Genomic DNA, 10,202 nt, shown 5'->3' with positions numbered 1-10,202 from the left:
CCCTATACAATTACTAAGGTCCTTGCCAACTCAAATCGTTCATAATTTCTTCCCACTAACTTAATTTTAACTGCCTTTCTTTCCCTGATCTTTAGGCTTGTAAGAATTATGGAAACAGAATCTAAAATAAGTGAAGCAATATCAACAAAGTGATATGGCAAAGCTGGGGATGGAATGCAGGCCTTACTTTCGTGTCCTCCACAGTTGTCTGCCTCTCTTATCTCTATGGGGTCATCTTTTCCTGTGAACCTCTGCACCTCCCCTTTGACCTTTCTTGCTTGGGCTCACTAAGGTCACTTCTTGTACACACCACCCCTGTCCTACTGTATTGTAATAATAATAGGCCCTTAGATTTCTATAAACATGCCAAACTAAAGAAGGGGGTATGACTTTATTTTACAAAATAATAAACAAAAATTCCAATGGAATGGAGGTAGAATTAAAACCCTAATCTTACGATTCCCCATCTGGAGCTATTACTCTTGTGTCCTTTGTCAGTGGTTCCTTCCAGAAATTCAAATGATTTATTGCTAACATTTGTTGAGCATTCGTGATTAAGTGTAGATAGAGTCTTGAACTTGGGACGCAGTCATTTTGTATGTCCTCAGAGCCACGGTCAGACAGCCTTCCTCTCTTCCATCACCTTCAATCCCTTTGCTGTTTGCATTGTCTCGGTACAGTTGCCTTGAAAAGAATAGGTGCTCTCTTGTAAACTGTATAATCAAATAAAAACTGTTACCTGAAATCTTCTCTTTTTTATTACACACAGAATATGTATAACATTCTCACATAGATAGGCTTTATCCCCTGAACGTAAGATTTCATAAAATATCAAGAGGTTGTAGGTAAATTTCTCTAAATGTCAACTCCGACCAAGACTTTGTAAAACATCTACTTCTGATCACAGCTTTAGAGAGCACCTTTGTCATTCTAGGGCATGGATCCTCTCCTCTAACTAACCTCTTTAAGTGGACAATCAGATATTTTTGCAGATGTACCAGGGTGACAAGTATAATAACAAATCTCAGTGAAACTCAAATTTGGGTATTTTTTTAGTAATGAAAAGAAAGAAGAATATATGTAATCTTTTAAAGGCCCTAAGAGTAAACTTGTTCAGTGATTTGAATTTAGTAAGTCATTGATAAATTCAGCAAATATTTACTTTTGCCTTCTGGGCTCAGGATCCTCTGCCAAATATTATAGAGTGTAGACAATAGTACAACTAGGAAGGGCAAGACAACTAAGACACAGAAGAGTATCACAACATGACTGTAAGGGGGCCCACAAATAAATGTCTACGGAAGTTTACAGGTCCATGTTCCGGGTTGAACATGGATAGTTTCTTGGAGAATGTAGCTTGTGACCTGTTCCTTGAAAGCTTGGGAGGATTTCACTGGAAAATATAAAAGAGATATTTTTGACCTGGATGAAGACATATGGCCTGAACAGAGGCCAACTGAAATGTGTCCCTGAAAATTCCTCTAGCAGATTTTTTTTTCTGGGTTTATTACTAAAAATAGAAAAAGAAAAAGGATAAAGTGTAGTTTTGAAGTCGGGATTTTTCTTCATTGCTTTTTCTCACTTCATATCTTTAGAGTTCAAGTGCCCTTTGAAGACATCTCTCTAAAGCTTTTACAAACTAATCTGAGGACATTTGTACCTAATTTATCCAGAGATGATAGGCCCTTGTACCGCACACATGGTCTGCATATTCTCGATTGCTACAGCCATTCTGATGATCCTTTTTATTGGTTTTATGATGGTGATAAAAAGGAAGTGTGTTGCATTTGCAAAGATTTTTAAAACATTATTTATACTTAGGATATCTGGTTGCATGCCCCTAAGTGCTGAAAATGAGTGGATTTGACTAAATAATGTGAAATAATACGGGAGTAATAGAAATGCGTTTGTCTGTCATCATGAGGAGTGTTAGGGCAGGAGGATTAGGGAAAAAGACTTTGAAAATCAGAGTTCTTGTTAGTGCCTCTTAATGGACTAACAATTTAGATCTAATTGATCACAGCTTTAATTGTCCATAATCTCTATATACTAGGGTAGCCTTGTGGGATATTACTAATCAAATTAAAACTAATTCAAAGCAATCTCCAATTACAGAATGTTTTGTCTCTCCTTTCAGGCTTGGGGAGTCAGGGGCAATGTTGTGTTGATGACAGGCTGAGCCACATGCCACACAGGAGTAAACGGTTTCGAAGGCTCATTTTCACAGTATTGTGCTGCGTAGTGGACTTACGCAATTGTATCTGACAAAAAAAAAAGACTTAATTTTTTTTTAACTAAGAGAAAATGATGACACAATTATGCTTCCAGTTCAAACATATGAATCTGCCAAGCCCTTCACATCAGGCTTCATGGTGGCCTCATTCATTAGCAACACACAGAGTCAAATAAAGTGTTATAGACTGAATGTTTGTGTCTCCCCCAGATTCATATGTCAAAGCCCTATTTCTCCCCCTGACTCCATGTAGTGATATTAGGAGATGGAGATCTTGGAAGGTAATGAAAATTGGATGTGGTCTTGAGGGTGGAGCCTTTGTGAATGGGATTAGTGACCTTGTAAGGGTCCCACAGGAGCTTGCTTCTTTCTCTTCTCCCCATGGAAGGATGCAATGAGAAGACAGACTTCTACAAGCTAGGAAGTGGGCTCTCTATGGATATCTGATCTGTACTGCCCAAACTCCAGAACTGTGAGAAACAAATGTCTGTTGTTTCAGCCACCCGGTCCATGGAAATTTGTTACAGCAGCTCAAACTGATTAAGATGGGAAGTGATAGAAATCCTTGTGAACCTGAGGAGTAGGTATTTTTGTTACAGGTCAGTGTTGAATCATGTGATTTTATCGTGTTGGGTTGTCGACCGGGGAGATGAGTGAACTTTCACGACTCTACTTTAACAGGGCAAACCTTAGCCCAAAATCCCTGTAGTCACCACCACAAGAAAACACGGGAAAACAAACCAGACTTTCCCATCCCTAACTCACGGCCGAATCCATCCACATACACTTTTTCTTGGTACATGAAAAATGCTTCTCCATTAAAAGCATTTTTAACTAACAAGGAGAGGGACATCATTTTGAAAATCTACTCAGTGGTTGCTAAAGGCTGCTAAAAATGTCACAAAAGACCGCAGATTTGTGCCACATATTAGGTAGGCCTTGTTTGGGGGCTGGTGGCAATTCTCATATCTATCCCTAGCTGTTCTCCAAGATGAAATGTTTCCAGCCTCAGTCCCCATAGCTGCCGTCAACTTCTTAGCCTTCGGAATCTTCCCATGTAGCCATATAGAGCATCTCCTACCTTCTCGCTGTAAGTCACATTTCCTGAATTTATCTGTTACTAGGAGAGTGGCACCCTCCATAGATGTTTTCAAGTACCCCATATTTACCTACCTCTTAACTCTTCCCATGCTGTATTAAAGTTGTCTATTCATATGCCCATGTTGCTCATATGACTGTGAAATTCTTGGGGACAGAAACAATATCTTATTCATATAGTATCCCCAGTATCTAGCACAGATCATGGTACAGAGTAAGCGCTTTATTAATATGTTGAATGAATCTGTAATTTCTGTGTGTATGGCCAAGTCCGAGCAACTTCTGTTCTTATCCTGTACTTGGTTTGAAGCAGAATTCAGCTCATGAGTGCATTTTAGAGCTCCAGTTCCATAGGGCATTGGACAAAATGGTTTTTAACGTCCCATGCAGAGATGGGAAGATAATTCACATCAAACCCTATCCAGAACACAAAATTCTTATTCCTCATTAAACAATCTCTGGTCTTCCCATCAAAATTAGTTTTCTCAGTCAGTTTCTCATCTCTTACCACCTCGCTTACACCATGTTCCTCTAAAAGGTCCCTCTCTGTTGTCTCTGCAATTCATGTCCTCCCCTCTCCTTGCAAACCCCATTGAAAACAAGTTGGCAAATTAGCTAAACAAGGATGATCTCATTTTCCTCAGTACGCTAGAATGTTATAGGCTAAAGGAGAAGGAATGGGGAGGGGTCTGAGTTAACCACAGATAATGGATTAATTAATGACCAATAGCAGGCTAAAAGCTGATTAGAGAACACATTGTTTATTCAAACTACTTCATCTTTTCTTTTCAATTTCTTGCCTGTTCTCTGCCTTCCTATTGCACATTTTTCTGAAGCTCAGCAAATATTTTGAGAAATCTGTCAACAATTCCTCTAGTTGAGTCCTCTAACAATTTTAATTTTTTTTTAATGTTTATTTATTTTTGAGAGAGAGAGGGAGACACAGAATCCGAAGTAGGCTCCAGGCTCTGAGCTGTCAGCACAGAGCCCGACGCAGGGCTCAAACCCAGGAACTGCGAGAGCATGACCTGAGCTGAAGTTGAAGTCAGATGCTTAACGGACTGAGCCACTGAGGTGCCCCGAGTCTTTTAAAGAAGGTACTACTTCTTTAAAATTACTGAAAGTTGTTGCCTTTGAGGAATAACTTCTAAACTTGGGACCAGTCTCTTACCAAAAGCTTTTTGTTCCTTAATGAAGATGATAAGATATTTCTGCAACTAACACTAGGTATTCAAGTGGAATTCCTGGCCACAATAACACAGAGGCATAATAACACCATCTACCTCATAGGGCCACTAGGAGTACAAAGAGAGGTACTACAGTTTCTAGCACATTGTGAATAAATCTTAGTTTTTATTGATGATAATATTAATTAATGCCAATATTGATTAACAACTATTATAATCTTGAGGAATTGCCTCAAGAATTTGGGCAAAGGGCCTTAAAAAGATAGTATACAAAGGATCCTTACTAATTATTAGCATACTGCACTTGCAACTGAACTTAAACTAATAGCCATTTTTAGTACAATTATTAATTACTACTGCTACAACCTGAGGCATTTTGCCCTAGATCTTCTGAATATACTTGATTACGAAGGACGCTGGGCTCCAAATTCTCTAACAAGAAAGTCAGCTGTCATTTTTCTATTAAGTAGCAAAATCACATGGTTTTCTATGTCCTTCCTCCTCTTAGGGTATTTTCTTGTAGACACAAAAGCAAGCATGGAAGTTTTAGAAGAAACTAATATATCAATGGGCAATCATGTTGACTATGGACATGAGTAGCTTTTTTTCAGGAAACTTTTGAAATAAAATTAGAAAGAATGGGGAATAAATAAAAATTTGATTTCCAGGACAAGATGTCTTGTGGTTAAATCTACAAAGGCAAGGAAGCCTAGATTTCACAGAAACTGTCTGCATCCACAGCAAAAATGACAATAGTCTAAAGGTAGATTGAGTTCCACTTTTGTGATGTTCTACTAGATATTCTAGTGTAACAGAAGGGAAGCCAAGGAAAAATTGGCCTTTACAGGACCATCTGGGAGACGTTCCCTGGGAAATTCAAGGTTAGGGATCCTGCATTTGAGTCATTTGTGGCTTAATTCAGTGGAGAACCTTATGAGATGAGACTCCTTAGTTCAAGGAAAGAAGGGCTTTAAAATCCTATAAACAAAGGCTTCTAGGAAATCAAATAGCTCTTACCAAACATCTGATGAATTAAGTGCAAATGATTTAGAAACATGTGGATTAAATTTCCTTTAAAGTGCACATGGGTTTAAAAGTTAAAAGGGAAAAATTTGCTTTATGAAAGTCATTTTGGGTTTTGTTAAACCCAATAAAAGGAGGCAGGTCTGTGTTTCCTCCCATGAATGTATCAGTGTATTAAATGTTCCAGTAATAATCACTTATTGTTCAAATTCTACAAGATTCCTTGGGGTAAGGCTGAGAATGAAATTCTGTATTCTGTATAAGGCAAGACTTAAGGAGTATCTAAACCGACCACAGGAAGATTTGGGTTTTGCTTACGTATGTCAAGAAATTACAATATATAAAATTTTAGGACAAGTTCTGAACTAGATAAAGCCATATATTCTCTAATCTTATAAAGAGTGATTGTAATGAAAAGAAAACAAAGTGTGGAATCCAAATTAGGTTTGGGCCTCTCCACTTACAAGCTGTGTAATCTTGGGAAAATAACTGGCCATCTCTCAATCATACTTTAATAACATCTGCTTAAAAAGACTGCTGTGAGGATCCTAATGATAGAGTGTACGTACAGATATTAGGTGAGTTGTTAACATTTTATAAAGGTACTCTTTCCCTTAGGTTTCAGCGATACAGAAAACATAAATATATACCTACTTTCTAATCCATTGGGAACATTAAGAAGCTAACTGAAAATCAAAGAAAGGTAGTTTTCCTTTAGGTTATCAGACTCACAGGTTAATGATCTATTAAGATCTCAGAAATTCCCCTTTAAGCTGTTAAGTATTTATCACCTGTAAGAATATTTGCCAAAATCTATTCCTTGAATCAACATTTATACAACATGATATGGTTTCAAAATAACATTGAATGATCAGAGAAGTTTGCGAACCACCGCATATTCTAATAGGGAGTCAAGATGATCTGTAGCATATTAAAATCACTGAAAAAAAGACATGAGTGAATCAGGTAACCCCTCCCCCTCTTTTTTTAGCCTTGTTAATATCATGGAACACACTTTTACAAATCCTTTAAGAAAATGAGTTTTTTCTGTATAGATTGGCTTGTGTAAATAAGGATTTCCTTTAATTTTCCCTACACCCTCAAAAAATTTCTTCAAGCTTCTAGAAACAAGAGAAGAAAGTTAGTTTCCTATTCCAGGATGTAACATGAAAACTGATCTTCCATTATCCATATCTTAAAGATTTTATTTTAGCACAAGGCCTGCATGTAACAAGTACTTTATAAATACTGACATATAAACTTTGGCCTTTTAACTTTTTTCCACTCTAAATAGTTTCTTTATTCATGCCTCATGTAAAGTTGCTCTATACTCTTGACAATTTTAATTACCTTATTCTCAGTCTTCTCCAGCTTTTTATTTCTCTCTTGAAGTAGACAGATCAGAACAGCCTTGAAGTATTTCAACTGTGGACACCCTACATGTAAGACAAGATATGCTGTTTTGTTTCTGATGATGCCCAGCACCTTGTAGACCTTCCTGGTGTAAACTCAGGAGGGAAGTAGATTTCCACCTTGGACTCTAGTCTGTAACATATAGTCTACATGTCACTTTTGTTTTATTGAAATCTTGTATTAAAAATGAGGTATATTGGGTACCAGAGTGGCTCAGTTGGTTGAGCATCCAAATTCGGCTCAGGTCATGATCTCACGGTTTGTGGGTTCAAGCTCCATGTCAGGCTCTGTGGTGACAGCTCAGAGCCTGGAGCCTGCTTCGGATTCTATATCCCTCTCTGCCCCTCCCCTGCTCTCTCTCTCTCTCTCTTTCAAAAGTACATAAACATTAAAAAAATTTTAATAAAAAATGAGATATATTAAGATCTCAATATGCTATGATTTAAGAATACCGTATAAAATTTCTTTTTGAGGAGTTTTCACTACATATTGCATGTGATGGTAATTTGAAGCCAACATTTAAAAAAAATTTGACCTTACTAATCTGCCTTCTCAGAGTTCAGCTCATTGCCATGGCCTTCTCCCTTCTGCTCTTTCCCCATGCCTTTTAAAAATCCTACTGCCTTTATCAAACTTCCTTCCTTTTCTTTCATTCATAGCTCCTATTATTATCCCTGCATTCCCTTATATGTTTATTTACATATTATTCATACAAAAGAATCCTCAAAAAAAGTTCCACATCATATACATTTCATATGAAATTCCTATATATTATCTCTTTCTTTTTTAAGATTCACAGGGCACATTAGTACAAAAAGGCTCTGAGAAGTCCTGCAGAAAAAGAAACCTGGTGAACAAAGTTCTGTCCAGTGTGTCCAAAGTATTGATCACTGTACACTATTTCTTAATTAATATCCAGTTTAGAAATAGACTGATTGGAAAGGCTCATGTTAAGAAGTTTATTATCTCCTGTGTACAGCACAGTGCCCAGCACTTGATAAACACATGAAGAGTTTTTATAAGTCCTTCTGGAGTTCAGTGAACACACAGAACAATTAAAGCAGGAATTAGAGAACCTGAACTATGCTTTCAGGATGCCGAGTGGCAAACAATAGAAACCAGCCTTGTTAAATTTAAGAGGAAAATAAATTTTTTTAAGGATAATAAGTAGCTTCCAGTATCTCTGGGTCAAAAGTTTAGAGACTACTCAGCCAGGGACATCTAGAATGACAATAATGTTCTCTAAAGCTGTGATTAGAAACATTTATTTTTAGAGAAAGAGAGCGTGAGGATGAGGGCCAGAGGGAGGGAGGGAGAGAGAGAGAGAGAGAGAGAAGAAGAAGAAGAAGAAGAAGAAGAAGAAGAAGAAGAAGAAGAAGAAGAAGGAGGAGGAGTAGGAGGAGGAGGAGGAGAGAGAATCTCAAGCAGGCTCCACACTCAGTGCAGAGCCTGATGTGGGGCTTGATCCCCCAACTCTGAGACCATGACCCGAGCCAAAATCAAGATTCAGATGCTCAACTGACTGAGCTACCCAGGCCCTCCTAATTAAAAACATTTTTAAGTTTATTATTGTTCTCTTTTCATTGTTTTTAACAGTGGAAGTATGGTATTGTGGCAAAGAGACATGGGTGTGCATCCCAGCTTTTTCTGAGCCTCGACCTAGAAAAGTCAGCCATTCAATCTGAGTTGTGCAGAATAATGATCATAGAACATACTTTGGAGGGCTCTTAGGAGGCTGAAATAAGAAAACACATGTTAAGCTCTTGGTACACAGTAGATGATTCATAAAGGGTAGCTATGTTATATTTTAAAGAGAAATGTGTTTCTAATTCAGGGAATAATCCTTTTATCACTTGGAAACATTGAAGGTCCAAGGAAGAGGGGGCAGGTGATCAGGACACAGGCTTTTACTGGGAATCTGCACTTGTCCAGTCTGATTTTGGCCCATCATGTCTTGATGGCAGAGGTCTCACCTTAAACCCAAACCTCAGGGACTCTTCTGGCATATGCCTCCTTTTAGGGAGAAGGCTAAACGTTTGGACCAGATGACTTTAACTTCAATTTTTTTTAATGATTTATTGATTCTAATTAAAAAATTTTTTAATGTATAGCAGAAACTAGTTAGCTTTAATTTAGGACTGACATTTACATCCTGCCTGGGAAGTAAGAATCCAAGGTGGACAGTTCATTTTCATTTTGGTGAAAAGCATCATTTAAATGTCAGAAAACTGCATATTTAACATTTGCAGTAATTAAGGGACTTTAATTTAATAATAAATCTCTCTGTCTTTATCTATTTACACACTTTCCTCTGTCCTGGTCTGGCACTTTCCTTAGTGAATCAACTATCACTAATTGCTTCTTTTTGAAGTGTAAATATGTTTTAATTCTTCTTACAGGCCAAGTAGCACGTTTACTATTTAATTGGTAATTACTTCTTCCATGAATTACTTCCTTTTGGGGGCTTCTCCCAGGGGAGCAAAGAATTTTGTTTACACTTTGCCACCGTGGAAATCAATCTCTCTCTAATTCTGAGGGAGCCTGCTTCATGACATTCACCTCCAACAGGCCTTCCTCTGAGAGCCACACTCATCACAACTGCCAATGGGGACAGTACAGTGTCTCACAGGGACAGACTGGATGAGGATGGAAAGAGCATGGAAATACTTTGTGATTTTAATTTGCCTTACATTGCAGAGTACACGTTTAATATTACAAATCTGTAGCTGAATGATGGTTGACTTACATTTAAGGGTTCGGGTTGTCAAGGTCTACCCTAAGGTCTATTAGCCAAAGTGCTGGTTTCCATATCCCACTATAAGCAGCTTCAGTAAGGTTGAAGTCATGGGAGACTGCAGGAGTTCAGATGCCCTTTGGAGAAGCGAAGGTCAATATATGCATCCCGGATAGAGCATGAGATAATAATTTATACTGAAAACCAATCAATACAACAGCAACACATAGTTTTCTGATATTCTGGGGCACACAATAAACGAGGAGCAATATAATTTAGCCTAATGTAAACATTACTCTTTAGCCTATGAATTGAAACAATGATTTTCTTTCATTTACCTAGAAAATGCATACATATGGACATGACGTTGAGAAGCACACAAGTGTTCGGTGATAAGTTAATATCTGGCTGAAGTCCATCAGCCACTGTAACAACTATTCTCTCTTTTCTTCTATACTCTTCCGGGGATAATCTGCACACATATAAGTATGTAAGCATACATATTCTTTTGTGT

The 10,202-nt window shown here is 37.7% G+C and overlaps 1 long non-coding RNA gene across 1 annotated transcript; it reads right to left on the bottom strand.

Annotated features, from left to right (window-relative positions):
• Nucleotides 1-467: 467 nt before the first annotated feature.
• On the bottom strand, nt 468-9,821 carry LOC122203679. Its single transcript, XR_006195294.1, has 3 exons — nt 9,701-9,821; nt 6,892-6,977; nt 468-713 (listed from the first exon to the last, which is right to left on the bottom strand). It is a non-coding gene; the product is annotated as an uncharacterized LOC122203679 (long non-coding RNA).
• Nucleotides 9,822-10,202: the final 381 nt, after the last annotated feature.

This window comes from Panthera leo, chromosome D3 (genome assembly GCF_018350215.1).
Source record: "Panthera leo isolate Ple1 chromosome D3, P.leo_Ple1_pat1.1, whole genome shotgun sequence".
In the NCBI taxonomy this organism is placed as follows: Eukaryota; Metazoa; Chordata; class Mammalia; order Carnivora; family Felidae; genus Panthera; species Panthera leo.
The sequence above is the reverse complement of the archived record's forward strand: the minus strand, read 5'-3'. Positions and strand labels throughout refer to the sequence as shown.